Raw genomic sequence first — 15,404 nt, 5'->3', positions numbered from 1 at the left:
ATATTTAAGTCACAGGTTGGCAAGCTACACTCATGTGCCAAATCCAGCCCATCACCTGTTTTTGTAAATAAAGATTTATTGGAACATAGTCACACATATTTGTTTACATATTGTCTTGGCTACTTTTGCACTACAGTGGCAATAGAGACAGTATGCCAGACAGTAAAATATTTGCAAAATACTTATTATCTGGTCCTTTAGAGAAGAAGTTTGTTGATCCTTGTTTTAGATAAATTCAGCTCTAAAGCTGTGCACAAGACACTGGACTGGTTACTAGGAGAAATTCCTGTAGCGTGGCCTTATCTGTGTATGTCTATCAGCCCTTTTCCCACTGTGCCTGTATCCCAGCTATTTGCAGTGAACACTCACACTTACCCATAAGCAGCATCTACTTTCGGGCTATATATTTGTTCATATGTATTGTTACTTAATCAGAAACCTTGCTGGTGAATCCATTTTGAAGAAATTAGTTGATGGGTATTAACTTAGTTTACAAATATCTGCTAATAAGCAATATTCTAGACCAGGCCTTTGGTTTAGATACATTGCTGTGGCTTGTACACTCTTTAGCATTATGAACTTCCCAGTTTAGTAGACAGGTAAACAATGGCCATTCAGTGCTATTAATGGTCAGATGTGTACTTAAGTGTTATAGAAGCCCAGGAAGGAGGCCATTTGGAATCAGAGACAGCTTTCAAGTAAACATAGTATTAATCTCAGCGAAAATAATCTTTTTAAAAAATATCTGTTTTAGGCATTCAAAAAATAAAATGGGGGTGACCAAAAAGAAAACCAGAAACATTTGGTAATCCAATATAAAATAAGATCAAATTTTTAAATTATACTCATGTAAAACTACTATCAATATACAAGTATAAAATTTAGCATTTATGGTAAAAAACTAACTCTACGACGATAGCATGGAAATCTTTGATAAATCATTCATCTAAAAATAGAGATTTTAAGAATTTTTATGACTAGTTCAGTGTGAGCCACTAGCTTGAAGAAGCTGCTGAACAAAAACATAAAATAAAATAAATGAGCCAAAAATTCTTAAATTACTAAATTTGAAATTTTTAGTTCAGAACAAGAAACATGGTATTTAAACTATGATTAAAATTCTGTGTTCAATTTTGTAACATTTTTTTTTTCCAGGAGAAAAGAGTAGCATTTGTTTATTGCGTGTTTTGGTAAATTTTGCAAAGACACAAAGGAGTAAATAAACATTAAATGAGTTCAGCTTGAGCCTTCCACTTTAAAGGTACTTCTAAGCAGGAGCCATATCTTATTCAAGCACAATGCTTGTGCATGGTAGGGGTTTAATAAGTGTTTTCAGAATAAACCTGGCTTGGAGATTAACGGTTGTTCACTTTAAAGTTATGTTTTCACATAATAGAGACCATAGCCATACTTAAAGTATGGTGCGTCAAAAAGGAAGGAGGACATGGGAAATGATACTTCTGAGTAAATCTTTGTATTTCTTTCAACATTCCCTTATTTAAAATATGTGGTTTATTCCTATTATCTTTGTCTGCAATGACGTATCAGTAAAAATGGGATTATTAACTTATTTCACTGGAAATTTGTCACCATCTCTCTTAAATGAAGGATGCCAGTCTAGAAAAATATCACACAAAAACATTGATCTGAAGAGAGATTATCAATTTCTGCGTAACTTGAATGAAATACAGTCAACATACTGTTACATCAAGAAATAACAATTTCATATTTCTTGAGTATCAGAAAGCTCATCAGGGTTGTCACGTGCCTCAGGCAATGAAGCATCATTATGAAATCAAAACCTACAGGTGTAATTTCATACAAATTTTTGGTGCCAAAATTTTAGATAACAGTGTATCATTCCTGTGCAAAATATTTATTTTCTATCCATATCATCTTGTCTTAACTGTTAGAGTATAAAAACCTGTCAAAACAAATGACCTTGTTAAGTATACAAAAAGGAATATGGTTACCACAAAAATCTCCAGCAACAAAAAAAAATGTCCAGCTTTGTTGCAGTTTGGAAATAAGTAGCTTTGTATTTGAACAGCGTTTATTGTTTCTGAAATCCACCATGACAATAAACGTGAATAATGGACATTTCCTGGGGATTTGTAGGTGGACATGATATTGCAGATTTGCACCATGGTATACGGGCTTACTGGCTTTAATGACTACCCATCATATAGAGACGTCCTGTTGAAACTGAGAATTGCTTTAGCTGCGAGGACCCTATTTTGATTAAATGTAGAAGTATGCTTATTGATTTTTTTCTGTGTATTTCTTGAGTTATAAAGCTTCAGAATGGAATGATAGAGATTTAAGGACTTTGTCTCCCGTGGCAAGAGACTTCACAAGTTTGGGTATATGAGGAACAAGGAAAGGAGCAGCAGTAAAATTACGTGCAAATCATGGTACATATTTGGATCACCTATTGCTGTGGACTGAATTGTGCCCGCCCGTATCCATATGCTGGAGCCCTACCCTCCTATGCAACTGTATTTGGAGATGGGGCTGATAAGAAGGTAACTGAGGTTAAATGAGGTCATAAGAGTATGACCCTGATCTGATAGGATTAATGTCCTTGTACGAAGAGACAGCAAAGTGTGTGCTCACTTTCCCTCCCCTCTCGTCTTCTCTCCTCTCCTCTCCTCTCTTCCTCTCTGTCTGACATGTGAGGTCACAGCAAGAAAGCATGCAGCCATCTGCAAGCCAGGAAGAAGGGCCTCACCAGAAACTGAATAAGCTGGCACTTTGATCTTGGTCTTAGCCTGCAGAACTGTATGGAATACATTTCTGTGGTTTAAGCCTCCCAGTCTATGGTAATTTGTTATGGCAGCCCAGACAGACTTAGACAGCTCTGTTTGTAAGTGCTTATCTACATGGTGTCAACAGATAACCAAGGTGGACAAATTATGTTTGGAAGTTTGGGGTACTATATTGTGTTATTTGATTTTTCTTGTGCCAATGGAAAAAAATATAGTTTACCTACACATGTTGTGTGGTTTCAAAAACTGTGAGTCTTTGTATATGTAATCCTACATCCTTCCTGCCTTTTCTGCTTTACTTGCTATTCAAGATTCACTCAGGTATCCTTCCTGGAAGACCTTTTATAAAATCCCAATTGGCTTGTGTCTCTTCCCTAAAGTTCAAAAAGGCCTCATAGAATATGTTTTCTCACACACATATTAGATAATACTGGAAATATTCATGTATGTACCCACTTCAACCACCACACCGGAGGTTACAAAACTACAGCCCACGGGACAAATCTGGCCCGCCACCTGCTTCCTACGGCCTGAGAGCTAAGAATGTTCTTTACATTTTTAAATGGTTACAATTTAAATGGTTATATAAGTACCTACATAATATACTCAGTTTTTCTTCTTGGCATGCAAAGCCTAAGATATTTACCCCCTAGTCCTTTACAGAGAAGGTTTGCTTACCTCTGCACTAGACCGTAAGAGGGACGTGCCTGGCCTCTTGCAGAATGCTGGTACCCATCACGCTTCTGAATCCAGACTGTGTGAAACAGAATGGAAAGGATCTGATGGACTCTTCCATCTCGATAGCTTTCTCCAATGTTGGTATGTTTCTTCCATTTATTAGATCATTTACTGATAGCGTTGTAAAAGTCAATTCTCAGCGATATATTCTATAGAACAACAACAAAAAATCCTAAATCAGTAGCTTGAAACAGCAAAGGTTTGCTTCTCTCTTACATTACAATTGACTGTGGTTTAGAAGTAGCACAGCTAACCTCACTCAGCTCTGATCTCAGTCTTTTATGTTAATAGGAGATCCAGGTTTAAGGACTAGCCCAGATCTAGGACATGCTCTTCTTGTGTCAGAAGGAAAAGAAAAATGGCTTTATGGGTGTCACAGATGCTGCTGAGATGTGGCCTGTGTCAGTCCCTCATGTCCCATTGGTTAAAAGCTGTCACTTGGCCATAACCAACATCTCTATAGGGTGGGGAAGTATCCTCCTCATCGGGAGGTTCTGCACTGCACAGAGCAAAGAGCAGGAACGTATACACTTCCGGCTCAGAGATCTGTTGCTGCATGTCAGACCATCCCCTAACTTAGCGGCATGAGACAGCAATTTATTGTTTCTGTCCGTTCTGTGGGTTAACCAGGGTGAGGGGGGCAGTGGCTGCTCAGGGTCTCTCCCGCGGTTGCAGCCATGTAGAGGAAGAGGTCGGTGCTAGTTAGCAGAGGCCTGACTGGGCTGGATGTCCACAATGTTTTCTTCTCTCCTGTGTCTGGTGCCTCAGTGTCCCTCCATAGCACCTCTCACTCCAGCAGAATAGCCTGAGCCCCGTACCTCATTGCTCAAGGTTCTGAGGGACAAGAAAAGGAGCTTGCAATCCTCTTAAAAGCTAGGCCTGGAACTGGCACAGCATCATGCCTCCTGTGTTCCATCCGTCAAAGCCGTTATAGACCAGCCCAGATCTTTCCACTAGGAAGGAAGTGACTGATAGTGCCAGCTTAGAGACGAGCTGCCACATCCTTCCAAAGGAAAACTTGCAAGTCCTTGGGAACAATAAAGTCTTCCACAGCCATGGGTATACAGGTACATGGCTGTTATCTTCATCTCTCCCCAATAAGTGCACAATATTGGTGTATTGAACAGTATAATACTATTTCCTCCCTAATTATAGAATTGAGGGAAAGAATCATTAGAGGCTGTGGTAGAAAAAAAATGACTTTGATAAGTCCTCAAAGACACGTCTTGTATGGTCCCAACCATCTTTCCTGAAGCTTTTTTTAATACCCTGTGTGCTTATGACATTAGAACTCATGTGTTTTTCAATGGTAATTCAGAACTGTGCCCGAGTTTACTCCTAGGTATCTCTTCTGTCCTCAGAGGGTGAGGCCTGCCAACTCTTGCAGGAGTATGAGGGATGCCTTCTGGAGTCCGGATCCCGGGTGGCGAGCTTTTGTGGGTCAGGCCCCTCGTTCACATCTGGGGTTATTTACGGTCGGCAGGGCAGAGCAGGACAACATCACTGAACGGAGAGGTTTGCTTTTAATGAGGCGAACTTTTCTGGAGAAGACAGAGGGACTTGTGCAGTCAAGGCAGCAGAGCGTTTGGTGTTTTGCTTGGCATGGTGATAGACCACGAGCTGTGTTTTTAGATTGTTCCTGGATGAAATCCCTCTTAGAAATGGACTGAATAATTTAGCTTGTTTAAATGACACGGTTCCTTGTAAAAGGCCACACCATGGAAGAACACGACCACGATATTAAATTGGGTGTAAGGAAAAGGATGACAGAAGACACACTTGGTTTATTGGATTAAAACTAACAGGCAGCAGCTACCCGGAGAGACAGACTCTCGCCAGGGTCACATTCTGTGCTGAAATCTTCTAGACATTTTCCCTGTTACACATCAGTTATACCAGTTACTTTCAGTACATCTTTCAAAGAAATGTGAATTCATAAGGTCAGGAGATATTAAGTATTCTAACAGCTTTAATTGGCAAAGGATAAACTTTCTTTGAGGTAATTTTGCCAAGACTAACTGTATTCTTTCTGCTAAAACTCTTCTGTATGCTTGGCTGATTGTCTAAGGTTTAATGAAGTTCGGGAGCAGAGAGGACCTGTAACTTTTTAATGAAATATAAAATACAAGATAGAAGCTTAAGTTACAGCTTCTAGAAGGCATTTCAACTTAAACACATTAAAGTGTATCTTTATTGGAAATTTGTTCTACTGCTCAGTGGATTATGTATCTAAGTTCCCCCATAATCTGCTTCTGGGATCACCAATCTTTTTCTATAAAGCACCACATAGTAAGTACTATAGACCATATGGCTTCTGACACAGCTGCTCCACTCGGCCCTTGTCACAGAAAGCAGCCATCAGTGTCTGATCCAGTACATGATTGGGTGAGGTGGTCCAACAAGCTAACAGGAGGTGGGGTTCACACCCAAAAACAGATGACCCTGGATCTAGTCACACACCCCCCCTCCACACACACACACACACACACTTTCTAATGCATTCAAAGAAAAGTCCTTTGGAAACAAGGACAGAAAATGACAGGTGACTTTGATGTTTGCTTTTATGATCTGGCTCAGATCCTAATTTCTGCTCTACCAAGTGATACGATCCTTCGTGACAGCATTCACTTGTTCATTCATCATTACCCTCCTCACTATTTACTGGTTCACTCTCCTTGTATACATGCATTTTACTGAATCAAAATGTCAGTGTGACTTGGGGTCATGATCGGCTGTAGCGTCGTGGTCAGCCTTATTAGTGGCCACTGTGTACCCACTGCCGGCCAAGCTCTCAGTTCTGCACTCTAGACCCATTGTCCTATTCCTCGTAGTGACTGTTTATGGTAACTACTCTCATTATACAGGTATTAGTTGTTATGTAATTAATGATTGTTATACCTCTGATTTAATTTTGCCGTAAATTACATTTATCAGTACCTAGGAAGCACTGGGCCCTGTGCTAAGCTCTTCACAAATGTCATCTCATGGAATCTTCTTGAGACTCCCGTGGGTTTTATTATTACCCGCATTCCTATTTCATAACTAGGAAGACTGAGGTCCCAGGGAGTCGCACTGGTCCAAAGCCTCACACCTCCTCGCTGCGGTAGTCCCTGACCACTAAGATGCAGGCTGTGTGGTGGCGGTGGTCGCCTTCGTGAAGGAGTTGCTCCCTCCACCTTTTCCACTGTGACGGGCTGTCTCTTACACTAATGACTGATCATCACCAGTGTCCACAAGCAAGCCAGAGCAGCACGTGACATCAGGGGCATAAAGAAGGCCCTGGAGATTTCTACAGTTCAGTGGTGGATTGTCTTTGCTCTGTTTCCTGAAAACCACCCGGTGAGTTTTGTGGAGTTTTACAGACTGCTGCCATTCCCATACTCCTCTCCAGCCATCTCACAGATGCACGTGGTGGTGACAGGGTGGCCGGGTAATGGGACGCGACTGGATCAATTATGACTCCTGGGAAATAAAGAAGAGTGAGATGAGTGATGCTTAAATGTGGAGAACTGCAAATCTTCATTTAAGGCAACATGAAAAATGAAAAGAAAAAGTCTTTAATGACTTCGTAACATCCTTGGGAACAAAAACCAACCAACTGGCCCAAATGACTTAAAATAAGCATATAATTCCACTGAGCAAATATTCCATACCAAGCAACTGAAATCAAGGTGATTATTACTATTCCAGGAAAATAGACAGGAATCAGTTTGCAACATGAATTCACTATTTTGACAGTTGTGTTGTATTTTTAATACCATTGTGAGGGTCCATAAAAAAATTCAATCCCAGAATTTTGAATCCTATAAAAAATTTAATCCCAGAATTCCGAATCTTGGAGCTCGAAGAAGCAGAAGAAAACAATTGTTTTTTGTTTCTTTTTCCAAGCAGTTAGTTCATCAGCAGCTGAGAGTGCTCTGTTTTGAATCCCCAAACTTACCGAGTAGATTAGTTCATCACTTCACCGTCCCTTAGGACGTGGAAAGGGTTAGAGAATGGCCCAGCATGGCGTCCTACCTCCATCTCCAAGGAAAGGTCAGAAAAGAAGACGAAGTTTCCTTGTCTGACCCTCCGCAGTGTTTTGCTTTCTGGAACCATGGACTTACCCATAAATAACAAGGGGCATAGCTGTGTCCCTTAGGGGGATGTCTTCAGCCTTTTAAGACATTCTTTCTCTCATCTTTATGACCACCCCATTGCTTCACTGTGCATCTGTCTGGGGCTACTGATAAGCAGTATCGATTCTGCACCCAAAGACACTGAGATGGGTCAACAATACATTACTTTATTGATCTCAAGGCCATTCTCTATTCAAAGCTATACATGCATTCTATTCCCCATCCCAAATCTTGTCCTGACACATCGTCCAATATAGTTCATCAGGGATTCTGCAACCAGAATAAATGAAAATGTTAAAATAAAGCAAAAGAGCAATTCTAATAATAAAATCCCAATAGCCTAGATATTCCCCATATTTGACTATAAATCTTCTTCCATTATTAAGTTCCCAGTGAGAAATGAAAGTTCAAAGATTAATATGCCTTGTAAATTAAAGTCCAGAGATATTCAATTCCAGAGGAATTGAAATCCCAAATCTGATTATCTTGCTGTTCTGAGTTAAAAGTCCAAAATTCCACATGCATAAGTTAAATTATTGTCCCTGAATTATCTTTTTCATTTTCTTATTTTTCTCTCAGCTGAAGAGGCTCCAGACATCTTGGTAGAGCTGGAGGTTCTTCAGCATTGTAGTCTCAGCTGTCAGTCACTGTTTTAGCTTGCTTGGGCTACGACATCAAAATCTTACAGACTGAGTGACTTAAACAACAAACATTTGTTTTCTCGTAGTTCTGGAGGCTGAAGTATGAGATCAGAGTACCAGCAGGTTGGTGGCTGGTGAGGGCACTCCCCTTGGGTTCCAGATGGCCACTTTGTCACTGTGTACTTACATGACTATGGCCTTTCCTTGGTGCTTGCACGTGTTTGGAGGCGAGGATGCGGGTGTGGAGACTCCTAGCTCTCTGATGTGTCTTCTTTTAAGGAGACTAACAGTGTGGGACCAGGAACCCACCCTATGACTTCATTTAACCTTCATTACCTCTCAAGGGTTCCATCTCCAAATGCAATCACCTTGGGGGTTGGGGCTTCAACATACAAGTTTTAGAGGCACTTAAACATTCAGTCCATCTTCATGGATGTGGCGAGTTCAGGGCCTCACATGTTGTGATAATTCAATGCCCGGTCTCTCAGGGTCTCCTCGTTGAGAGTCCAGTGAGTGAAGTGCAGACACGATTACTAGGGCACTGATGTCACACAAACTAAATTTTGAAAGCTATCCCTAGTCTCTACAGCACTGCACAAGTAGTATGGGCAGAATTCTTTTATAATCTAATACTTAATGTTACCAAAGACAAGGGTAGCCGTATAGTATATGGACCAAACCAAGACACATTTTTTAGTGAAAGGGGGCACTGCTAATAATTTTGGCAGCAATACAGGTATAAACAGGGACTGTCTCTAGCACACCAGAATGTGTGGCCATCCTAAAATCTTCGCACTGCACCATCTTCTCGTGAGTCTGATCGCATTTCTTCAGTAGGATTCTTTGCTCTCTCAACAAGTATTTGTTGAATGAACTAAGATATGAATCACTAATGCTTTTGTTTTCTGTATAGTTTTATAATTGAGCTCTAAACTTTGTGTTCAAGATGTAGTATTTATTGATATCCCATACAAAATGTACTAATGGGCCACAACAGTTGTCATTATTTTACCAGCTTAAAATATTTGGTTTAATTAAATCTAAATATTTCTGTTTTAGTGTAGCCATTTAGACTTTAGTATGAGATAATGATCCTAGATCTAGCCTTTGTTATAGTTTAATAGTATTCTCACTCCCACCCCCCAAAAATAAAAGCACTTTGAGCCATTCTTTGAAATTTCTACTAATTTGGTAACTTAACTGTACAGCAATGTGCAGATTAGTACTTCTATTTTATTTTTTTTAAAAAGACTACATTTGATACTTTGTTCTTAGTTCTTTCGAATGCTTTGGTAACTAAAAGCATTCTCGGTGACGTTGCCAAGTTGGAGGATCAATTTATGCAGCAGAAATATTTTTAGGGATAAAAACGTCAAATCACAATAGACACTATTGATGATCTCATGTTTAGGGGAATAGCTATTTTTAACGAAGTAAAATTCACAGTTATAGCTGACCTACTTTCCAGTATTTCCACAAGATACTCACAGAATGTGCCACTACCAACTGTATCGTTCTAAGACCCTTGTTCTTAAACTTGAAAACTTACTTTAGTGGGTATTTAATTAGTAAATATTTATATTATATAAAATAAAGATGTCCACTTTTAGCAGAATTTAATTCTGGAATAAAAGTCATTTGTGTTCTTGTCCAAAAAACGTATGGTTTAAACACACATGCACACACCATTTGCTGAAGAATGAAACTGGAGGTGACAATGTATTTTTTTAAACTTAAACTAGTATTGTTACAAATATCTCATTTATGACAAAAATGTATTTCTTTGTATAAGATGTCAATTATTGTCTCCACAGCTATCAAAAACTGGATAACTTATGTTAGAAAGGAACTTTTAATATTTTCAAAACAATAAAATTTGCAGAAAGATGATTGTTATTACAGAGTGACCTGAAGGTTATCAGTGCATATAGTGAGGGAATCAGTGTGAAAATACTTCACTAGGAATGATGTGAGCTATCTCAGCAACTGATGACTGGTGAACGGCCAGGGCAGTGTGACCTTTTTCCGTCACTAATCATCAAGACAGTGAAAATCAGAGTCCCATTCACAAAACAGAGTACCAAATGTGGCATTTGTCAATGCCATGTGCTCTCTGTTTTGAAGGAACTCCTATTAGGTCTCTACAAGGCTGGGAACTGGAAATGACCATTTATACCATACAGTTTGTAAGCAATGATCATTTAACAATACAGTAAAATGAGAAAGCTATACCTCCACATTTTCATTAGTGATGACCTACACATCATTTCAAGTTTAACTTTTATAGAATTACCAGGAAAACACTTTTAAAAAGAGTCCTTACATAGGCTCTTAAAAAATCTACAGGTCTTATTCCAGTGAAAGGTATATTGGGGGCAAATGTATGTACAGGACAATCCATTTTCTATGCCCAGCACACCCCATTGTCAAGACCAATGTCAATGTCGTACTCACCTTCCCACACTTGAAGGAAACAGTTCAGCACTTAATTGCACACTTTCATTTGTTGGCTTCAACTCTTTATTATACTTAGATCGTTACTACCCATAAAGCATACACGTACTGATAACAGGAATGGCATTTCCCTCATCGCCTACCCCAGCACCCTTATTTGTGGTAATTGACAGAGGTCTCATTTTGAAGCAGCTCCTGTGTCACTTGTGTTTCTTGTTTACAGTCTCAGCAGCTTCACAACACAGCTTGGGTCCTCTTAGTAAACGTGTTCTTATAATATCCACTGAGAATGATCAATTTATACGTTCCGTGTCACAATGTACCTTAAAGATGCAATGGTAGAGGCAACTTTTTCCATTCCAGCTCTTTGTTATTGGAATAGAAAACGTTTGGAATAAAGGAATAGTTTGCCCTTCGCATGATACCATGTCTTTTGGCAATCCTATCTAGATGCAACCTGAGTGATATAAACATATACCCCATTTTATATTGTGTCCCTGGACCTTACACGAGGCCTGGTACAAGGTTGGTACCTCATGACTATGTTCTGCAAACAATATTTTACAAATTAATAATTAATACACACTTTACATGATCATTAGTCATTTTCTATGGGATGTTCTTTCTTCTTGTGCCACTTCTAGTGTTTATCAAATCTGTGGCATTAAACACACTCATACATGCACACACACATAGCCCCCCCACCGAAGCTTTCCTCAGACCAGTCTCCTTGCATCTGTGTCTCTCAACCATGACTACTCAGTGGACTCACCAATACAGATGGCTGGTTAGGGCCTGGGCAGTAGGTAAGGTTGCTGATAAGATACAGGCTGTTTCAGATAAACAGCAAATGTTGAAGATGGACAAAAATGATTATCTCTTAAGGATGCCATGTCATCTCCTGGGTCATGATTTCAGACATTCCCCTCTCTTTTCTCTGCCCTTTTCTTCCATTCCTCACTCATGTCTCCTTTCCTTTCTTCCTTCAACAAATAGGTAGGATTGTCTACTCTGTACAAGAATGGCTCCACTACATTAGCTAATTGAGGGCTCATGCAATTCTTGTAGACTACGCTAAGATATTCAAGTCCATTACTTTTATAAGATACATTTCCATTTTTGATTATATTTATAGTAAGTATTGTTAAATATTGATTGAGAGTGTTGGGTAAAAGAATAGAACATCTTTATATTGGTGATTTGTACTTGAATTATTCCAAAATACTAAGAGAAAATTAAATTATTTTGCTTAGGGTACATTATAATCTCTGTCTCATAATTCAGAGATAAGGAATGTGTAAGCCTGTAGAAAAAAATACAGAGATACGTGGGAGGGTACTTCCAAAGGTTCTTAAGAAGATTCATATTACCTTTCAATTTTATTTTTCCATGAACTTTTTGAAATACCCTCGTACTTTTAACCAATACATAAGTACATGCCTGTATAGAAATATGATTTGGGGTGTGAATTATTAGGACACTAACTGACTGAACGATATATTGTAATCATTTTTTTCTGAAAAGCCTACAAACACACTGACCAAATAACAGATGTTGTTTTTTCTACCTTTCAATATGTCTTATGGAGACTAATCCTTACCCATTAAATACATTCATACTGCAACATCAAAAGTGTGACATATCAAATACAAATGACTAATGTTGAATAGTATTTGCTGTCAGCCAGACACTGTCAGACTATGCGTTATGTAATCTTATCTTCTCAGCAGTTATGTGAGCTACATTGTGCTTCCTGCCAAGGTCTGAAACTCAGCTCATCTGAGTCCATTTCTTTTGTTTTTTTTCCACCAGTGGGAGACACTTGTCTGGTATTTACTTACGTGCAGACTAAACATCAGGACAAGCAAGCATTTTCGTTTCGATTGTAGGCTTACAGGACAGATTTTTTTTTTTTTTTAAGTTTCTCGGTCTTCTTCTTATAAATGTGCATTTAATTAATTTCTAATAATTTTAACAGTTTTATTGAGCTATAATTGGCATACAATAAACTGCACCTGGTTTTTGACGAAAAAAGTTATATTTGTACATAAACATACACCCATGAAATCATTCTGCAATCAAGACAGTAACATATCCATCACCCCCAAAAGATTCCTCAAGCCCTTTTATAGCCTCAGCTTCCACCTGTCCCTGCCTCCTCATCCCCAAGCAAGCCTCAACGTGCTTTTGGCTACTATAAACTAATTATGTTTCCTATTTTTTTTTTTTTTTAACAAATGTCATCAAAAATTGTGTGCTCTTTTTTGGTCTGGCTTCCTTTACTCGGCATAATAATTTTGGCATTCATCCCTATTGCTGTGGCCCATTCTTTTTAATCACTGAGTGGTATTCCTTGAGTGTGTTTACTTGTCCATTGATAGATGTTTGGATTTCCCCAGTTTGGAGTTATTACAAACAGAGCCTCTGTGAACATTTGTGCACAAGTCTGTATGTAGACATGTTTTCACTTGAGGCAGGGGAGTAAAAATATGAGTGGAATGGATGAGGCATGTAATTAGTGTATGATGAACTTCTTAAAAAACTGCCAAACCTGTCCAAATTGGTTGTACCATTTTGTATTTCCAAGGCAGGGTAAGGGAGTTTTAGTTTCTCACATCCTCTCCAACACTTGGTTCAATCAGTCTTCTTCATTTTTGAATCTGATGAATGTGTACCAGCATCTCATTATGATTTTACTTTACATTTCTCTAATGACAAATGATGTTGAACATCTTTCCATGGGCTTAGTTCCCATCCATATGTCATCTTTGGTGAATTTTCTGTTTAAATATCTTACCTAATTTTTTATTGGGTTGATTATTTTTTAGAGTTCTTTATATATTCTGAAAACACATATGTATTATGTATTTAATTAGCAAACATTTTCTCCAAGATTGTGTCCTGTCATCCATGTTGTGAGAAAGATTGTGCAGAATTGATATTAATTTTTCCTTAAGTGTTTGGTTGAGTTCATCAGTGAAACCATTGGGGTGTGGAGATTTTTTATTGGGAAGGATTTTAAATATGAATTAAATTTCTTTAATAGATCTGATAATATTCAGGTTGTTTATTTCATCTTGGCTGCATTTTGGTAGTTTGTGGTTTTTGAGGAATTGGTGTATTTCATTTAAGTTGTCGAATTCGTGTGAGTTCTTCCCAGTATTTCCTTATTATCTTTTTAATGTCTGCAGGTCTACAGCGATATCCTCTCTTTTGTTCTTGATATTGATAATTGTGTCTTCTTTCTTCTTTTCCAATCTTGTTAGAATTTTATCAATTCGTTTACTTGTGTATTCAGACAACCAGCTTTGGATGTTATTGTCTCAATTGTTTTCTTTTCAAACAATTGTTCAAATCAATTTCACTGATTTCAGCTCTTATCTTTATTATTTTCTTACTTCTTCTTACTTTAGTTTTATTTAGTCCTCTTTTTTTTCTTTTTTTTTCCATTTCTAAGAAGATTGGTGATGTGAAACCTTTCTTCTATTCTAATATAAGCATTTAATGTAAGTTTCCCTCCACTTGATTAAACAGCACCTAGCTAATGGTGAGTTTGTTATTTTTTCTGCATTATTCCGTGGCCTGGAATCCAGGCAGCTTTAAAGGCAGAAGTGGATATTGGTGTATATAGAAGCAGCTCTAGGAGAAGGCTCTGCTTCAGGCACAAGGGGCAGGACCTGAAACTCGTGAGGCTCTACAAGTGTGGAGGTACAGTGCTTGTTCCTTCCTGAATTCGGCTGTGCCCACCCACTCAGCCCTGCAGCAGAGGGCAGTAGGAGCCTCTAGTCCAAGGCTGGAGCTTTTCTCTCTGGTCAGAAGAGACATGGTCCTAAAAGCTGTGTGAACCCCCACTGCTGTGTTCTCTTCCATCAGCCTGCAGTGTGGCCCCACATGCAGAGGCATTCAGGGGAGTGCCCAGTAGAAAAGGGGGAAGAAAGCCCTGGACTTCTGGCTGGAGAACAGGGAAGAGGAGACCCTGGGAGCAAGACACTGAGAGTGACTAGAAAATGACTCAATTTTTTTTTTTTTTTTTTTATGAATCCATAGTCTCAGCTCCAAGCTGTGGTGCATGGATCTTATAGTATTTTTTATATTATTTCACCTACATTTTTCAGCTCAATTAATTTTTTTTATAGACTGTTGAATAGAGAAGATGTAGGTTCATAATAAAATTGACCTGAGAGTACAGAGATTTCCCACAGATCTCCCATCCCACACATCCCACACCCTTCCCCTCTATCAAAATCTCAGGCCAGATTGGGCTTGTGACAGTCGATGAACATACACGGACACACCATTATAACCAGAGTTTACATGAGGGTTCACTTTTGGTTTTGTACATCCTCGTTTTCATTTTTGAAAGATATTTTTATGAAGTAAGGCATTTCAGGTTGACATAGTTTTCTTCTAGTATTTTTAAGGTGTTACTCCTCTGGCTTTCACTTCTTCCGAGAAGAAATCAGATGTCAGTCTTAACTTTGTTCTTTAGTGTACATTGTGTCTTTTATTTCTGTGTGCTTTTAAGATTTTCTCTTTTTTTACTCTTTTAAGTAATTTGAGAATGATGCACCTCGATGTTATTCCATTTTTGTTTCTTGTGCATAGGGTTTACCAAGCTTCTTGTGTCTTTGAGTTTATAGCTTTCATCAAATTTGGAAAAGTTCTATTCATACTGTTGTTGATTT

At 38.6% G+C, this 15,404-nt stretch overlaps 1 protein-coding gene across 1 annotated transcript in view; it reads left to right on the top strand.

The window, feature by feature from the left end:
• MYO16 (myosin XVI) overlaps nt 1-15,404 on the top strand; it is a 491,528-nt gene that overhangs the window by 352,413 nt on the left and 123,711 nt on the right. The gene's annotated exons all lie outside the window — the stretch shown is intronic.

Source organism: Cynocephalus volans, chromosome 7 (genome assembly GCF_027409185.1).
Source record: "Cynocephalus volans isolate mCynVol1 chromosome 7, mCynVol1.pri, whole genome shotgun sequence".
In the NCBI taxonomy this organism is placed as follows: Eukaryota; Metazoa; Chordata; class Mammalia; order Dermoptera; family Cynocephalidae; genus Cynocephalus; species Cynocephalus volans.
The sequence above is the reverse complement of the archived record's forward strand: the minus strand, read 5'-3'. Positions and strand labels throughout refer to the sequence as shown.